The sequence below is a fragment of the Psammomys obesus genome, unplaced genomic scaffold, assembly GCF_907164565.1.
Source record: "Psammomys obesus unplaced genomic scaffold, mPsaObe1.curated_primary_1811, whole genome shotgun sequence".
Lineage (NCBI taxonomy): Eukaryota > Metazoa > Chordata > Mammalia > Rodentia > Muridae > Psammomys > Psammomys obesus.
Genome location: NW_026596166.1, coordinates 6,395,548 through 6,415,663, shown reverse-complemented (window position 1 = coordinate 6,415,663; position 20,116 = coordinate 6,395,548).

Here is a 20,116-nt window from a genome sequence, read left to right as displayed (position 1 = left end):
TACTGACTTTGAAACCACCCTGCGTGGTATATGATGACCCCCATCTCGAGGGGAAAAAAAAAAACAGAAGAAAGAGAAGGTGAAAATAAGTATCACAAAGCCATAAAATCGTGTTTCCCAAGTAGTTACAAACATAGCACAGTGTTAACATGCATGGAGATTGGTTTTGACAGTTAGAAGGCTAGATCCAAACCAAGTGCATAAAAGGAGCACAGAGCTTTGTCCCATTCTTATCGGTTGGCAATCCTGGAGCCAAGAATAAAAGTTTCCAGAGTTAACATGATGTTGACAGTCTTGCTTGGTGGCTCCTGTAACAGTAGTACAAAATACCCTAGGTTAAACCCAGGATTCTGGGTGTCGGCAAGCCCACGCTGGAGAGTGACCTTTGCCCCTTATCTGGAATTCCATTTGAGCTCTGTCTCCACCCCTGACTCCACATCTTTCTCCTCAGGTTGGGAGGTCACAATAAAGGGATGATCTGTGTAAATGAAGAGTCGCCTAACTTGTCTAGTTTGAGCATGCCAAGTGCTTTTGTCAGGCTCTCTTCTGGTCCTGAGCTCTTGGTAGCGCTATTGTGAAATACAGTGTCATAATAACCCGTTAATGAAGGGATAGCTGCACAAGTCTGGCTCCGTGGGAACGCGCTCAGCTGCGGAGCAGATGGCGTTCTACAACATTTATTTGGGGAACTGTGTATCTGTTATATAACCTAAAATATGTCTTTTTCACATTTAAAAATATTTGGGTCCTGGTTTAAAGTTTTGATTGGATTGTTTTTTGTTTTTTTTTTAAGCTGGGAGGAAGAAGAAAGGTAACTGTATTTTATGACGTATTTGACATGTTACTAATAAAATTTTATTACTAGCAAAATGTGGAGCCCTTTGTGAAGCCGGGGAGATGGGATCCTGCATGTGGCAGCTGCGGGGTGGGGTGTCTCTGAATTCCAGGGGTCGCTTTTTTAAAAGCAGGTGGTTGTGCTCTTCAACGCGACATTAACTTAATGGCTTGGAAGCTGCACCATCTCACAGTGCATTTTCCTTGCTAAAACTCACCCCAAACTTCAGGCAGCGGAAGTTAAACATTGACGACAAGACATAACACTCTGTGGATGTCAGCATTGGTCGAGGATGGTTGCTTTCTCCCCAGCTAGCTCAACAGGGGTGCGCATTGTCTCTCAGTGGTAGATTTCCTGGGAGAATCAGCAGGTGAGAAGCACTGGAGAAGTGTATTCTTTTTCTCTCTGGTGTTTGTTATTAGCAATGCAGACAAATGGACAGCCAAGCTTCCCCTAAGCCGTGGATGAAGGTGGAACACACATAGCCAGGGTAAGGGGTTTGCAAGCGAACAGCATTTCCCCCCCCTGAGCACATCCTGTTTAAATACACAGGTATTTTAGTAACAAGGACAGCAGACCCATACAAATGATAGGGATCTGGTAAAGAGTACATAAACCAGACCACAGACAGTGGGCATATCACCAGTGCTATTTATTCATGCTGGGGTGGGTCTTTACATTTTTTTTTCCCCACGAGTTCCACACAGCAATAACTAACTTCAAGCATTCACTTACCTGGAAGCTCCTTTTACCCTCACCTCATACATGTGATAATTAAAAATGTTTGTCAATGGTACTGCGTAAATGCAAGCATCACAGAATCATTACGCCAAATGCAGATGAAGAAGCATTAATAAAACACGGAGACACTCAGCCAACTTCCTCTCGTGGTATTCTGATATCTCATAACGAATGCTACCTCATGAGCTTCCATTTCATCAGTTGGTATATAAAATACATTGACAATTATTAAATTATCAAATTAAAATGGTGCCACCCTCGCTTTGCCTCCTCCTGGGAAGACGGAGGCTAAGGTGCTTCAGGAACATGGCTGCTGGTCACTGACCAGTATATGCCACATGGTCAGCATCACTTCCGGAGTCGGCGGTGGGTTAACTGTCAATACGTCATCACCACGGACAACCTGGGGCAAGACTGTGGTCACTGTGGATAGAGAAACTATCCTGGCAGTGACCTTTTATCCCCATTGCCCTACTTATATGAGATTTGCTTAGCCTAACCTTCCTTTTTTATTTATTTATTTTTTTTATCAAACTCTCCAAGCGTATCTTCTGTACTGATAGTAAATAATTAAGGGACTTAAATAAATGAGGCAACTATAGAACCGCTTTACTTCGATGTCATTGATGGGCCATTAGGGTCTGGAAAACGGTCTAAAACACTGAGCAGTTCACCGTGTCTGATCTGAATGTTGCACCCTTTCCCGGATCCCTGCATAATTGAATGGAAGCGAACTGATTGCATCAGCATAGGTGAAGAAAGCTCTCTGCCCAGGGAGAAGCAGCAGTGTACTTGTGGGAAGGCAGGATCATGGGAGCGGCCAGACAGCTGGTACAAATGCATCAGGGACTTAAATATTTATTTCTATATTTAGAAGAAAAGAATCCTGGACACGAGCCCAAAACTTAGTGTTTTTTTTTTTTTTTTTCCTTCCTTCTTTGGATTTGCTCTAAGGGCGGTAGTGCCTTTCAGACAGATGGCTGAAATGAATGTTACTCTCACTTCATGTATTTTCACTGGTTTTTGGTTTCAACTGAAGAACGTTTTAGATAATTTTACCCATTCCTGGCCTACTGCTTTATAAATGTGTCCTAGTATCCTGGAACAATAGCTGAAGGAAAGGTCCTGGATACAAGAAGAGACATCACCTGAGAGAATTTAGGTGATGCTTGCCAGACAAAAGCACATTTGTGGTACTGAACACAGGCTCTTAGTGGTGGTTTGAATAGGAACGGCCCCTATAGACTCCTGTTTTTGAATGCTTAGCCCGTAAGAAGTGGCACTATTAGGAGGTGTTCCTTTTGGAGCAGTTGTAGCGTTGGAGGAAGTGTGCCACGGTAGGGATGGGCTTTGAGGTTTCGTATACTCAAGTGTGCCCAGTGTGACAGGCAATCTCCTTCTGTTGGCTGTGGGTCAAGATGTAGAACTCTCAGCTCTTTCTCCAGCACCATGTGTACCTGGATTCTGCCACACTTCCCACTGTGATAATAATGGACTAAACCTCTGATATTGTAAGCCAGCCCCAATTAAATGTTTTTCTTTATAAGAGTTGCTGTGGCCATGCTGTCTCTTCACAGCAATAGAAGCCCTAATCAAGACACTCACGGAGGTAATGGAAGTCCCCAGTTTACACCCTAATTATAATATCATAGCTCCCTGACCATTACTCTAACCCTCTCTGTATCTTGGCTTAGGCATCTCTTTCCAAAAGCCATTGTGCCTAAAAACACATGCCCCTGAAGTCGGTTTGGGGTTAGAGGAGATGGTTCCCCTGGTAAAGCACTTGCAGGCCCGGCATAGCCCAGCTTTGTAGCCCTAGAATCCATGGAAACATATGGCAAGGCAGCACAGGTGTCTAATATCCAGTGTTGGGAAGTGAGATTGCTGGGAAGTGAGACCGCTGAACAGTGGAAAAGTTTGTCTCCAAAACTAACGGTGGGGAAGTTGAGGAAGACACCTGGAGTCAACCTCTGCCCTGCATGCACACTGCTTTCCCGAGAAATGAGTCTGTTGTCTACCTGTGGATGTCTAGCCGTGCTTTTCCACCCAGATCAGTAAGAAATACACGACAGTAAACCTCCCTGCCATACACACACACACACACACACACACACACACACACACACACACACACATATATATATATATAGTTGTTGTTGCCTGGGTTAAGAAAAACTGTGAATTAAAAGTGTTTTCCCGCACTCGTGCTTATCTTGACAAGTGTCTGCCAGAGACTGGCCTCTCTTAGGTATCTGGAGACTGATGGGACCCTTGACTACAGTCTGAAATGGTGAGATTTTTTAAAGACAGGATCCTGGCCTGAATCGGCTAAAATATGTAAGGAATAAGAAAACCATCACTAGCAAATCTAAATCAAGAAGTTTACCTAAACTACATGATACATACAGGCTTTTACCATGTGTGTTTGGTTAGCTTTTTTTTTTTTTGGTCAACGTTTGACACAAGCGAGGGGTCATCTGGGAAGAGGAAACGTCAGCTGAGATTATTTGATTACTGATTGGTGTGGGAGGGCCGAGCCCACCGTGGGTCATGCCACCCCCGCCACAGGGCAGCATTCCTCCACGCGCTTCCTTTCCTGCTTTGACTCCTCTTAATGGTGGACTGCGATGGGGGAAATGTAAACTAAAAGAACCCCTTCCTCCCCCTCAAGCTCACTTTAGCTGGTGTTCTTATCACAGTAATAGAAAGGGAAAGAACAGTGAGAGAGGAGATTTTACCTATAGCTCTGACAAAAGGGCAAATTTTAACAGGCAGAGAGGACAAAGACCAAAGGACAGTATCGGGAAAGCAGAACTGGAAGGGGGAATGATCTAGAATCTGGATGAGCTGCAGAACAGGATGTTTGGAACTGGACAGTGAAGGACAAGGTGGAAAGCCTGGGGAGGCGACTCAGGCGCAGTTAAACGCCTGCTCTGCAAGCCCGAGTTTGTATTTCTAGGACCCAAACAAAAATCTGGGTGTGTCGGGGTACACCAGTAACTGCAGTGCTTGGTTAGGGGGTGGGAATAGGCAGATCCTCAAAGCTCATTGACCAGCCATCCTCGCTGAATCAACAAGCCTAAGGTTCACAGAGACTCTGTCTGAAAAAGTAATGGCGAGGAGCAGTTGAGGAAGGACCCTGGATATTGCCTTTTGGCTTCCGCACGCACAAAGACAAATAGTACTCATCGTAGCCTATCTATGCACACATATCTACTGCACACATGTGTTCTTTGAGCCGCAGGGTGGAAACACTTGAGTGAACTCCTCCTCTCTCAGCCACCCCTTCCAGACGGTTGTCACTCTAAGATGGCCATTCTTGTTGTCTCCTGCTTCGGTCATTAATCCCGAGTAGCTTTTGAGTACTGGAACTGTGGCCAGTCGAAGCTGAGGTCCAAGTTTACAGAATGTTCTCATTGTCTCATTGCTGCCGTCATTGTGGCCCAATGAGTTTGCTCAGCACCCTTCCATGAGCATGAGTGAGGGGTTATTTATAGGAACACAAGACAACTTGTCAGTGGTTACTCTAGTGAAGAAAACATCTCTCCCTCCCATAGCGACCGTTAACTAACTACTTAGAGATTCCCCAAGAAAGTATGGGGCCTCATGAGGCTCTGCCCCATCCGTGACGGAACGCTGGGCCCCGTCTCGTCAGCTGTTACTTCTCCCAGCCACACGAATTACAAGGACACCGAGGGAAGAAAATTTAAGAGTGTGTCCCATGCAATCCGACTGGTAAGCCAAGAGCGGAACTCCCATGTCCTGACCTCAGAACTCTTAAGAGTGATGACCACGCGCGTGCTGCAGGGCTTTTCAGTCAGAGGGCCTGGTTTCAAGTGCTGGGTCGCTAGCTACAGCTGTAGGACTTTTTGGGGCGTTCTTCACTGTGTTAGTTAAAACTTACTAAAATTATTTGCTTTCCTTATCTCTAAAATAGTGATAACTTCACCAAATGTCCTCTCCTTGACTCCGACTCCTCCCCCTCTTCCTCTCCTCTTCACCTTCCCCTCTTCCTTCTTATTGTTTTTCTGCCGCTCAGTGGCAGATGGTCAAGTGCTTCTCTATTGTACTGCCAGCCAGCCACATGCACAGCTTAAAAACAATAAAAACAAAACAAAACAAAACAAAACAAAACAAAACAAAAAAAACCCCAACTTTCAGCAATGTAATTCTAGTGTATTGGTTAATGGACAAAAATATAGTTACCCCCGAAAGAAAATACTTGAGCCCCTCGCCGAATGATACTATATCACAAACATTAAAAACAGAATGCTGATCTGGGTGTGATAGCACTTGTCTTGATCTTAGCACGTGGGACCCGGAAGCAGGAGGATCAAGAGTCCAGTGCTACCCTGAGACACACAGCAATGTCTAAGCCAGCATGGGCAACGTGAGACCCTGTCTTATGCGACAAAACAGCCCAGATAAATTTAGGTTGCTGTAGGTGTGGTGATTTGTAAGATCTGGAAAATAAGCAGTTATAAATAAACACATATATGTATATTTTTTATGTAAAGGGACCCACATTTAATAAAGGGGCCTTCACAAAGGAAATTAGTCAGTACATGTGGTATAACACAACACACAGAAAATGGTAGCTGAGGAGAAGACAAGTGGGACAAAAAGAAACAGGAAATGGCAGAAGGGCCCGGCACAGTACGCCTGAGAGGAAAGGTAGACACAGAGTCTAGGCTGGTGGCATGGATGGGAGAGTCAGGAGAGACTGCAATCCAGGGAGTAGTCCCCGCAATCATGGAGAGGAGGCAGTAGAATTTAGAACCCCAACCTGGAATTTGGGAATACGAGTCACAGACAAACCAGTGCTGAGAAGTGGAGCCCCAACACAGGAGCCATCAGCCCTTGGGTTAGAATCTGCAATTCCTTTGTTGCTCATCAAAACACTTGCTCATCATCTCTGTTGTCTCTGGCACTCCTGAGTTCAGTTTCTAATTTTCTATTCGTCACCAGTGAAATCTAGTTTCTTAACTAACCCCCCCCCCAGCCCATTTTCTTGTATATGAAAATAAGAAACTGTGAGCTGATGCTCTCCACCATTCTTGCAATCAAGATCCTTCCATGGACATGTACAGTGACTGGGGAGAATCACCTTACCATCTGATGGGGAAGATGGATGCTCTTAGTTCTATGGAGAGAATGGACTATGGAATCAGCAAGCTTGCTGACTCCCAGTATCAGAGGTGAGGCAGAGCTGGATGTTTGATCATCAGTTAGAGCCAGAAGGTAGTACTAGTTGTGGGGGAAGAGGGGATCAACAAAGCAAGAAGCCAGGTCACAGGATAGCAAAAGTTAATATTTAGAAGGAATTTAGCTTACACTATTCCGAGGTTAGTGACTGGTTAAGAATCCGAGGTTAGTGACTGGTTAAGAATCCAGGTGGCTCCAAGCCAGGTAAGCCAGAAGGATGCTGGGTGTTACTGAATGCTTTGGGCAGTTGGAGAGAGAAATGCCAGCACAGCCTAAAGCTTCCTGACTAACATGGATTGAAAGTGGGGAGGTGTGGCTTTCAAGGTGAAGAGAAACATGCTTCAAAGAGGCAGATGGAAGAAAACGAAAACCAAAGAGCAGGCTGAGTTGTGAAGAGCCTCCACTGTGGTTGAACCAGATGAGATACCTTCATAAAAGGCAGATTCTCTCATAATGTAAAATGAACTACACACAAGAAAGAAAAAGAAATTGCCTTTGTCACCCAGTGGCCACCTCGGTCCTTACATTCCCCTGACGCAGCTGGTCCAGCTTAAGAGCTCAGATGCTCAGAGGAGACCCAGGTAGATGAAATCTGTGAGGTTCCCTTAAGGAAGGCAAGGCAGTGTTATGATGGGATGCAATCCCTCCTCAATCCCAAGACAACAGTGCTGGGAGGCGGGGCCTAGTGGAAGGGGTTTATGTCACAGTGACTCTCCGTGAACTGTTGTAACTACAAGAAAAGCTTGTAGGAGCGGCTCTCATTCTTCTGTCTGTGCTCCTGCTGGGTGAAGACACACATTCTCTCCTCTGGAAGAGGACAGACACCATGATAAAGGCACCACGTTGGAACCAGAGACTGAATTTATTTTGACCTTAGATTTCACTGCTTTCATTATTGTAAGAAATACATTTGTTGCTTGTAAATTAGCTGGTCTCAGATATTTTGTTACGGTAGAATGAGACACTCTCTGATGGCAGGCATGGTGACAAAGAGTTCCTAGCAGATTTTGTCAGTCTTATATATATTGTTTGGAATAAAACCTTCCTCTAGCCAGTTGTCTGGAGTGATGCCCCTACCCCTTGCCCTTCTGCATGTACAAGTATGGCTGCCTTCCCAGCCTGCTCCTTGCTCTGCCCTTGAGCATGTGGTCTAGCCCAGAATACCTTCTTGAGTTTGACATGGAGATTTCTCAAAGAAGACATACCTTGTAGGAAAACAGAAAGACTCAAAACATCCACCAATGTGAGGGGAATGGAAGGCCAGGAATTCTCATGCTGTGGAGACCCCCACCACTGAGGTGTCCTCCCCTCGGATGGGCTGTTTCCGTTCTCTAGGGCCCACTTAATTCACTGGCTCTGGGTTTTGTGGCAATCAGCTCTGCTCAGTCTGTGAAACAGTGAGGGATGGGTTGAAGACAGCCTCAGAAATGGCCAACCTTTGGGCAGAGTGCAGGGACTCTTATGAAAGAAGTAGAAGTAGAAAATATTAAGACTTGGAGAGGACAGAAGCCCCACAAGGAGAGCAACAGAACCAAAATATCAGGGTACAGGGGTCTTTCTGAGACTGATACTCCAACCAAGGACTATTTATGGAGATAACCTAGAACCCCTGCACAGATGTAGCCCAGGGCAGCTCAGTGTCCAAGTGGGTTCCCTAGTAATGGAAACAGGGACTATCTCTGACATAAACTGATTGGCCTGCTCTTTGATTATCACCCTTTGAGGGGGGAGCATCCTTACCAGGCCACAGAGGAAGACAATGCAGCCACTCTTGATGAGACCTGATAGACTAGGATCAAAAGGAAGGAGAGGAGGACCAACCCTATCAGTGGACTTGGGGAAGGGCATGCATGGAGAAGGAGGAGGGAATGTGGGATTGGGAGGGGAGGAGGGAGGGAGATACAGGGGAAATACAAAGTGAATAAAGTGTAATTAATAAAAAATTAAAATAAAAATATAAAAAAGAAATTCCACATTGGCCTCCACTGTTTTTAGACTCAGATTTTTAGTCATTGTACCTGTACAGGCAGCTGTATAAAAGTCCTCATTCCCTCTGTGATCAAGGGGAAATTAAAAAAAACAACAACAACAACAACAAAACAGCTACAGTGGAAACCTATACTATGTCCTCCTTCACCAGGTGAAGACTATTATCTTTGTGAAACCAACCCTCAACTTCTTTATTACATTCCTGCTTTTCAGGGCATAGCCAGACACCCACAGAAATGACTTGAGGGAACAAATGTTTCCTTAATGACTCTGTACCTCAGGGAACTGGACAGCCTGGTATTTATTTTGTTTTAAATTACAAATATCACTTCATTTTTATTTAAAGAGCAAACTTACCAAATTTCAAATTTCCAGTGTTATGACCAGTTATCCTGAGCTTTTTATTGTATAGATCTGTTTTTGTTTTCATCCTAGAAGAAAATATATTTTAAAGGTTTTGTAACTTTGGGTTATTTACATAAGTGATGGAGCCTGATGGCTGTGTATAGCCCTAACACACACTTAAAAGGAGGAGATCTGTGAGGATATTAAGGAGGCGATACTGGAGCTGGGGAGACAGTTCAGCGCTGGATCTTCCAGAGAACCCAGGTTCCCTTCTCAGAACTTAACCTGACAGTTCACAACCATCTTTAGCTCCATTTCCAAAGGGTTCGATGCCCTCCTCTAGCCACCAAGGGTGCCAGGCACATGCACGGTGCACACACATACATATAGGCAAACACATCCACACACATAAAAAAAAAAGTTTAAATGATGCAGTGTGCTCTGTTGATACCAACAGCTGCCCAGCTCAGTAGCAGACAGCTCAGCTCATTCTGTGGCACCCGTTGGTAAGTCTGGGCCTTGGGGGATCAGATGCCAACGAAGCCACTCCTGCAGCTGACCATGTTGAATATCCAGATAAGAATGAGTCAGATGTTGAGCTAACTGGGTAGGTCATTATAGGACAGCTGGTTTATCTTAATTGGGGGGGGGGTGTCTAACCCTTTTCATCTATCCCTCTAAGTTAAAAGATGAAAGGCAAAAGGTGGAAATTGCTTCCCCAGGATCGAGGCTATGGTATGAGGCTGAGCTCAGCAGTCAAGAGCATTTGTCTACTCTAAGGCCCTGGGTTTGATCTCTTATGCTGGAAAAAAAAAATCATGGTTTGCATGCCACTTTTATGTATCTATGTATTTATGCATTTATATTTATTTATATTTATTGAAACTGAGTCTAAGTAGCTTAGGCTGGATTTGAATTTGTGATTATCTCACCTCGGCTGAAAAATGGTATGTTCCTCTATACCTATACCCAGCTATGTATGACTTCTTTCTAGCTCTTTTTGTTTGCCTTTGTAGCAAATACCATGAAAATTTACCATGGAATTACCATGAAATTAAACTTATTTAAATGTATGCTTTATGGGGGGGGGCTTGAACTCAAGATCCTCTTAAGTGTGGGATTACAGGCGAAACAACCATTGGCATAAAATATTTATCTATAGATATAAAAATGTTATTTTGTTGGACTTTTAAATTATTTTAATTAAAAATATATTTTTTAAATGTTGTATCAGTTAAAGAGCAAGCCAATCAGTTCATGTCAGAGACAGTCCCTGTTCCTATTACAATGGAACCCACTTGGATATTGAACTGCCCTCCCTCCCTCTCTTCTTCCTTCCCTCCTTCCTTCCCTTCCTCCTACTTTTCTTCCCTCCTTCCCTCTTACTCCCCTTTTCCTGTGAAGATTTAGTGAACTTTACTAAACAAGTCCTTCCTTTTGGGCTTTTTTGTGTGCTGCCCATCTCATGGTTCATTTTCTCCCACAACCCACCCCACTAAGGCTGCTGTTTTCCTTTCCCTGGGACTAAGCCTTTAATGTATGCTGTGTTTACCGGCTAATTTATAAAGTGTTGGTAGTTAGAAACAGAAATATATTTCAGTCTCAGAAAAGACCCCTGTGCCCAGATTTTTTTTTCTTTTTTGATTCTGTTGCTCTCCTGATGGAGCTCCTGTTCCTTCTAGGTCTTAATATCTCCCCCTTCTTTCATAGGATTCCAAACTCTGTCCAAAGTTTGGTTATGAGCCTTAGCATCTGCCTCGATACCCTGCAGGGTAGAGCCTTTCAGAGGCCCTCTATGGTAGGCTCCTGTCCTATTCCCTGTTTTCCCCCTCTTCTGATGTCCATCCTCTTTGCCTTTCTGAATGAGGATCAAGCATCTTACCCAGATCCTCCTTCTTGATTAGTGTCTTTAGCTTTACAGATTTTAGTATGTTTATCCTATATTATATGTATATTATCCACTTATGAGTGAGTATATAGCCTATGTGTCTTTCTGCTTCTGGGATACCTCACTCAGGATGATCTTTTCCAGTTCCCACATGAAATTTGCAGGCAGATTTCATGATTTCCTTGTTTTTAATTGATACTCTAACCAAGGACCATTCATGGAGATAACCTAGAACCCCTGCACAGATGTAGCTCATGGCAGTTCAGTGTCCAAGTGGGTTCCCTAGTAATGGAAACAGGGACTGTTTCTAACATGAACTGATTGGCCTGCTCTTTGATCACCTCCCCGTGAGGGGGAGCAGCCTACCAGGCCACAGAAGATGACAATGCAGCCACTCCTGATGAGACCTGACAGACTAGGATCAGAAGGAAGGAGAGGAGGACCTTCCCTATCAGCGGACTTAGGGAGGGGAATGGGTGGAGAAAATGGAGGGAATGTGGGATTGAGAGGGGCAGAGGGAGGGAGCTACAGGTGGGATACAAAGTGAATAAAGTATAATTAATAAAATAAAAAAAACATTAAAAAAGAAATATATTCAAAACAGTGAAAAAAAATCAGCTCAAGTGACATATGAATGGCAGAATTGTCACTGGATTCTGGTCACCTGGGTAGGTCTCCCACAATCTCTCAAGACATCAGTTTTTTCCCTCAGCAGAAAAGCAGCTTTTTCAGGCTCCATTGCAGTCCCTGAACTCCTGGAACTGCCCCCTTGTGGTAGCCAGAGTCGTCACAGGTCCAATCTTAACAGCCATACAAAGCTTTTTTTTTTTTTTTTTTTTACTTTTTTATTTTGTTTTTATTTTTTAAATTAAATTTTTTTGTATTAATTACAGTTTATTTACTCTGTATCCCAGCTGTAGCCCCCTCCCTCATTCCCACCCAATCCCATGCTCCCTCCCTCACGTCCTCCCTGCCCCTCTCTAAGTCTACTGATAGGGGAAGTCCTTTTTCCCCTTCCATCTGACCCTAGCTTATCAGGTCTCATCAGGACTGGCTGCAATGTCCTCCTTTATGGCCTAGCAAGATTGTTCCTCTCTCGGGGCAGGGGTGGTGGTGGTCAAAGAGCCAGACACTGAATTCATGTCAGAGACAGTCCCTGTTCCCCTTACTAGGGACCCTACTCGGATACTGAGCTGCCATGGGCTACATCCAAGCAGGGATTCTAGATTATATCCATGCATGGTCCTTGGTTGGAGAATCAGTCTCAGAAAAGACCCCTGTGCACAGATATATTTAGTCCTTGTGGAGCTCCTGTCTTCTCCAGGTCTTACTAACTCTCCCTTCTTTCATATGATTTCCTGCACTCTGCCCAAGGTTTGGTTATGAGTCTCAGCATCTGCTTTGATACACTGCTAGATAGAGTCTTTCAGAGGCCCTCTGTGGTAGGCTCCTGTCCTGTTTCTTGTTTTCTCCTACTTCCAATGTCCATCCCATTTGTCTTTCTAAGTGAGTATTGATTATCTTACCCTGGGTCCTTCTTCTTGTTCAGCTTCTTTAGGTGTACAGATTTTAGTATGTTTATCCTATCTTATAGGTCTAGTATCCACTTATAAGTGAGTATGTATCATGTGTGTCTTTCTGCTTCTGGGATACTTCACTCAGGATGATCTTTTCTAGATCCCACCATTTGCCTGCAAATTTCATGATTTCCTTGTTTTTGATTGCTGAGTAGTATTCCAGTGTGTAAATGTGCCACAATTTCTGTATCCGTTCCTCAGCTGAGGGACATCTGGGTTGTTTCCAGGTTCTGAATAAAGCCACTACAAACATGGTTGAACAAATGTCCTTGTTGAATACTTGAGCATCTTTGGATATATGCCTAGGAGTGGTATAGCTGGATACTGAGGAAGCACTATTCCTAATTGTCTGAGAAAGCACCAGATTGATTTCCAAAGTGGTGGTTGTACAAGTTTACATTACCACTAGCAATGGAGGAGGGTTCCCCTTTCTCTACAACCTCTCCAGCATGTGTTGTCACTTGAGTGTTTGATCTTAGCCATTCTGATGGGATAAGGTGAAATCTCAGGGTTATTTTGAGTTGCATCTCCCTGATGGCTAAAGACATTGAGCGTTTCTTTAAGTGTTTCTCTGCCATTCTATATTCCTCTACAGAGGAATACTCTCTGTTTAGCTCTGTACCCCATTTTTTAATTGGATTACTTGATTTGTTGCTTTTTAACTTCTTTACTTCTTTATATATTCTGGATATTAGCCTTCTCTCAGATATAGGGTTGGTGAAGATCCTTTTCCAATCTGTAGGCTGTCTTTTTGTTCTGATGACAGAGTCCTTTGCTTTACAGAAGCTTTTCAGTTTCATGAGGTCCCATTTATTGATTGTTGCTCTTAGAGACTGTGCTGTTGGTGTTCTTTTCAGGAAGTTGTCTCCTGTGCCAATGAGTTTAAGCCTCTTCCCCACTTTTTCTTCTAAGCGGTTTAGTGTGTCTGTTTTTATATTGAGGTCTTTGATCCACTTGGATTTTAGTTTTATGCAGGGTGATAAGTATGGGTCTATGCTATCTTTTTTCCATTGTATGGTTTAAGTGTGTGGTTTTATTTCAGGGTCTTCTATTCGATTCCATTGATCCACCAGTCTGTTTCTAAGCCAGTACCATGTGGTTTTTAGTATTGTTGCTCTATAGTACAGCTTGAGATCAGGGATGGAGATACCTCCTGAAGATCTTTTACTGTAGAGAATTGTTTTAGCAATTCTGGGTTTCTTGTTATTCCTTACGAAGTTGAGAATTTTTCTTTCCAGGTCTGTAAAGAATTGTGTTGGTAATTTGATGGAGATTGCATTGAATCTCTAGATTGCTTTTGGTTAGATGGCCATTTTTACTATGTTAATCCTGCCAAGCTATGAGCATGGGAGATCTTTCCATCTTCTGATATCTTCTTCTATTTCTTTCTTCAGAGACTGAAAGTTTTTTTTTATACAAGTCTTTGACTTGCTTGGTTAGAGTTACACCAAGGTACTTTATGTCCTTTGTGGCTATTGTGAAGGGTGTTGTTCCCCTTATTTCTTTCTCAGCCCTTTTGTCTTTTGTATACAGGAGGTCTACTGATTTTTTTGAGTTGATTTTGTATCCAGCCACTTTGCTGACGGTGTTTATCAGCTGTAGGAGTTCCCTGGTAGAATTTTTGCGGTCACTCATGTATACTATCATATCATCTGCAAATAGTGATATTTGACTTCTTTGCTGAACGGAATCCCCTTGATCTCCTTTACTTGTCTTATTGCTCTGCAAGGACTTCAAGTACTATGTTAAAGAGGTATGGAGATAGTGGGCAGCCTTGCCTTGTCCCTGATTTCAGTGGAATTGATTTAAGTTTTTCTCCATTTAGTTTGATGTTGGCTATAGGCTTGCCATACATTGCCTTTACTATGTTTAGGTAAGTGCCTCGTATCCCTGATCTTTCCAGGACTTTAAACATAAATGAATATTAGATTTTATCAAATGCTTTTTCAGCATCTAAGGAGATTATCATGTGGTCTTTTTCTTTCAGCTTGTTTATATGGTGGAACACATTGATGGATTTCTGTATATTAAACCACCCCTGCATACCTGGGATGAAGCCTACTTCGTCATAATGGATGATCTCTTTGATGTGTTCTTGGATTTGGTTTGCGAGTATTTTATTGAGTATATTTGCATCAATGTTCATAAGAGATTGGTCTGAAATTTTCTTTCTTTTTTGGGTCTTTATGAGGTTTAGGTATCAAGGTGACTGTGGCTTCATAGAATGAGTTTGGTAATGTTCCTTCTGTTTCTATTTTGTGGAATAGTTTGAAGAATATTGGTGTTAGCTCTTCTTTGAAAGTCTGGTAGAATTCTGTGCTGAAACCATCTGGCCCTGGGCTTTTTTTTTTTTTTTTTTCATGGGAGACTTTTGATGATCACTTCTATTTCTTTAGGGGATATAGGACTATTTAATTGATTTACCTGGTCTTGATTAAGTTTTGACAAGTGGAATCAACCAAGGTAACTGTCCCTTTCATTTAGATTTTCAAATTTTGTGGCATACAGGCGTTTGAAGTAAGACCTAATGATTGTTTCCTCAGTGTCTGTAGTTATGTCCCCCTTCTCATTTCTGATTTTGTTGATTTGGATGCTGTCTCCCTACCTTTTAGTTAGTTTGGCTAAGGGTTTGTCTATCTTGTTGATTTCCTCAAAGAACCAGCTCTTGGTTTCATTGATTCTTTGAATTGTTTTATTTGTTTCTAATTTATTGATTTCAGCCCTGAGTTTGATTACTTCCAGCTGCCTACTCCTCATGGGTATGGCTGCCTCTTTTTTTCCCTAAGGTTTTCAGGTGAGCCTTTAAGTTGTTGTATGAGATGTTTCAAAATTATTCTTTTTTTCTACATAGGTATATTTTAAATTTTTTTATTTATTACAATTTATTCACTTTGTATCCCAGCTATAGCCCCCTCCCTCATTCCTTCCCAATCTCACTCAGCCTCCCTCAGCTCCTCCCATTCCCCTCCCCAAGTCCACTGATAGGGGAGGCCCTTCCTCTCCTTCCATCTTACCCTAGCCTATCAGGTCTCATCAGGACTGGCTGCATTGTCTTCCTCTGTGGCCGGGTAAGGCTGCTCCCCCCAAAGGGGAATGTGATCTCAAAATTATTCTTGAAGGCACTAAGTGCTATTAATTTTCCTCTTAGCACTGCTTTCATTGTGTCCCATAAGTTTGGGTATGTTGTGCCTTAATTTTGATTGAATTCTAGGAAGTCTTTGATTTTTTTCTTTCTTTCTCCCCCAAACTGGATGTCATTGAGTAGCATGCTGTTCAGTTTCTATGTGTGTGTAAGCTTTTTGCTATTTCTGTTGTCGTTGAGGTCCAGCTTTAGTCCATAGTGATCAGATAGGATACAAGGCATTATTTCAATCTTCTTATATCTGTTTAGGCTTGCTTTGTGACCAACTATATGGCCTATTTTGGAGAAGGTTCCATGAGGTACTGAGAAGAAGGTAAATTCTTTTGTGTTTGGGTGAAAGGTTCTGTAGATGTCTGTTAGGTCCATTTGATTCATGACCTCTGTCAGTCTTTGTTTATTTGTTTAATTTCTGTTTTGTTGACCTACCCTTTGTTGAGAGTGGGGTGTTGAAGTCTCCCACTATTAATGTGTGGGGATCTTTGTGTGGTTTCAGTTTTATTAATGTTTCTTTTACAAATGTGGATGCTCTTGTATTTGGAGCATAGATGTTCAGAATTGTGATGTCTTCTTGGTGGAGTTTTTCTTTGATGAGTATGAAATGCCTTTCCCCATCTCTTTTGATTAATTTTGGTTGAAAATCTATATTTTTTAGATATTAGAATGGCTACTCATGCTTGCTCCTTGGGTCCATTTGCTTGGAAAACCGTCTTCCAGCCCTTTACTCTCAAGTAATGTCTATGTTTGTGACTTAGGTGTGTTTCTTGTATGCAACAGATTGTTGGATCTTGTTTACACATCAATTCTGTTAGTCTGTGTCTTTTTATTGGAGAGTTGAGACCATTGATATTGAGGGAGATTAATGACCAGTGGGTTTTAGATGCTTTGATTTTGCTTTTGATTGTGGTAGTGTGTTTGTGTGCTTGTCTACTTTTCGTTTTGCTGTAGTGAAATTATTTGTTTCCTGTGTTTTCCTGAATGTAGTTAATTTTCCTGGGTTATATTTCCCCCTCTAGTATCTTCTATAATGCTGGATTTGTGGGTAGGTATTGTTTAAATTTGTTTTTGTCACTGAATATCTTGCTTTCTCCATCTATTATGACTGAGAGTTTTGCTGGATATAGTAGCCTGGGATGACATCTGTGTTCTCTTAGGGTCTGCATGATATCTGTTCAGGTCCTTCTGACTTTAATAGTTTCTGTTGAGAAGTCAGGTGTGATTCTGATGAAGTCAGGGTTTGCCATTATATGTTACTTGGCCTTTTCTCCTTGCAGCTTTTAGTATTTTTTCTTTGTTCTGTATGCTTACTGTTTTGATTATTATGTGGCAGGAGGGTTTTCTTTTCTGGTCTAATTTATTAGGTATTTTGTAGGCCTTTTGTATTCTTATAGGCCTCTCCTTTAAGTTGGGGAAATTTTCTTCTATGATTTTGTTGAAAATATTTTCTGGGCCTTGGAGGAGGGAATCTTTGTTTTTCTCTATTTCTATTATTCTTAGATTTTGTCTTTTCATATTATCTTGGATTTCTTGGACAATCCGTGTCAGGAATTTTTTGTATTTAACATTTTCTTTGACGGATACATTGATTTCTTCCATTATATCTTCTACACCTGAGATTCTTTCTTCCATCTCTTGTAGTCTGTTGGTTATGCTTACCTCTGTAGTTCCTGTTTTCTTCCCTAAGTTCTTCATCTCCATGATTTCCTCCTTTTGTGTTTTCTTTAATTTTTCCAATTCTATCTTCAGATCTTGAGCCGTTTTGTTAATTTCCTTCACCTGTCTGACTGTATTTTCCTGTTTTTCCTTTAGTTCCTTCAGCTGTTTGTTTGAACATTCCTCTGTTTCTTTCATTTCTTTTAGTCTAAATTTAAATTATTTCCTCTCTAAAGGCCACAAACTGTTTGGCTGCATCTTCTTGTAATTCTTTATGGATTGCCATAATCTGTTTGACTTTATCTTCCACTAATTCTTTACGAATTTTATTTGTTTCCTCTATTATCCTCTTCATAAGCATAGAAGTAAGATCATCTTCTTGAATTTCAATTATGCTGGGGTGTCCCGGGCTGCTTGCCCCTGCATAACTGGGTTCTGGAGTTGCCATATTGCTCTGCCTTTTGTTGGTTACACTTTGATGCTGGCCTCTACCCATTGGGCTATCTTAGGTGTTGGCTGTTCGTTTCTGGTGCTTCCTGGAATCCTGGGGTGGGGAGAATTCCCTTGGCAGAAAGATGATTTTTCCTGAAGGAGGCCTCTTCCACTTTTTGTTTATGGTCACTGATTGGCCTGTGTTTCTCAGGAATTGCCATAGCTCACCTCAGGTGTATAGCTCTGAGTGGTCTTTGTTAGTCAGGGGGGCTCTTCTCTTATGCATAGAAGTCCTGGAGACAGGTGCCCTGCTGCTGGGTTTCTTGCTTTGAATTTAGTGAGCAGCTGCTGCTGTTACACTGTTTTCTTGAAGATCCTGGGAGTCCTGTGTTTTGGTCAGTTCAGTTATGAATAATTGGTTGCCCTTGGAGCAGTATCTGGGGGCTGATCTCAGGGATCCCAGGCTTCTGTAGGTCTGAGGTTGGAGCTCTGTGTCTGGGTATGCAAACGGTAATCAGTGGCAAGTGAGCACAGCTCTCATGAGTGCAGCAGGAGCTAGGGCCTGGAGCCTGCGGGAACCCAAAAACTTTTCCAGAATGGGTGTCCTGAGGTTGGACCAGATGTTTACCCCCCAGTTGCCAATTTCTCGCAGTTTTAGCCTTACATCATTTGTGATGAATATAAAATAGTGGTGGCAGATATTATGATACCTTTTTTTTTTCTCTTTCACAGAGACAGGGTTTCTCTGTGTAGCCTTGGCTGTCCTGGATTCACTTTGTAGACCAGGCTGTCCTGGAACTCACAGAGATCCGACTGCCTCTGCCTCCCCGAGTGCTGGGATTAAGGGCATGTGCCACCCCACTCAGTGTGATATTATGATAGCTTAAAACCACCTGTTCAGACTGTTAGGTGGAAAAGTTTTACAGGGCTCCTCTACCATCCCATGTGACCCCAAATAAAATGTGATTCTTTAAATTGTAGCTAAGCCTTGGCTTTCTTGGCAGAGTTTGTGTTCTGTGAGCCCAGAGTGTATGACTTTCTGTCCCAGACTCTCAAAATGCCAACGTCTAATCATGGCCAATCAGCAGAAACAACTTCCTTTGGCATCCCAGGTGCTGGGATTTAGACTCAGAACCTGAATGACCTTCTCAGACTGCAACAGTGCAAAACAAGATGAGCGTTGATTCCTTAGAACCTTCATTGCAGGAACTGAGCAATTAATTGAAAGGTCAATAAAACACTATGTTCTTTCTAATACAAAAGACAACACGAGATGTTAGTATGTGTAAGACAAAACAGTATACCAAACCTGTTAAAAACAACAAATAACTGGGTGAACATCCTCCCCTCACCCCCTTTCCCAGGGCTTGAGGCCTGGGATGATCCACTCAGCTCCTCCAGCCTACTGAGTGACTGTCTTGTTTCTTTGGTGTGATGCTGGAGAGTGCTCCCGTCACCAAGCCAACTTTATCCCAGACAGAACAGAATCGTCAACGCTTCCATTAGGGCTTAACGCATCATTCCACCCCTAGGCTGTACTTGAGACATCGGTATAACAGAAGATGAATGTCTGCACTCCAGAGGGGCAACAGGGTACCTAGGCCAGCTTGAAAAAAAATGTTTTCCGTCGGCTCTGAAATGGGGATGGAAGTGTATGCAGTTCAGAAAAGAGAAGGTAAGGGTGCGGGACTTAGGGATAGCAGGTGTCAGCGGCGGCTACAGGAGGCTGCAGCTGTGCCAGATAGATCCATGTCCTGAAGTAGCTGGGTATGAAGAGGCCACCTCCCCCAGGACAGGTCTCAGCTCTGATGCGACCTGTTGTCACTGCCTAAGATCCTGAAACTGTTTGGGTAGGGTTGTGTGTATGTGTGTGCATGTACCTGCATTTGCTGCACATCGATATGCCTGAGTACACACACATGAACGCGTGTATGTGTGTACATGTCAATATATGTCTATGTATCTATGCTCACCTGCCTATGGATGTGCAATTATATGTACCTGCGTATGTGCGCGGTGTTTGTGTGTACATGTGAGCATGTCTGTATATATAGCTTGGTGTGCATAGATATCTGTGGACACTTGAGTGTACAAGCAGACATGTGTGCCCATGACTGTATACACATGTCCACGCACGCGTGTGCACGCTGTGGTCATGCGAGTGTATGTGTGTGTGTGTGCGTGCGCGCGTGTTCGAGACAGTACGCGCATGGTTCACACTCGGGTGCGCGTCGGAGTGAGTGTTCACGTGTCTGCCTACTGGCGAGAGAGTGCTGTCCCTGAGGACGGGGGGAGCTGCCTTTCCTGTGGAA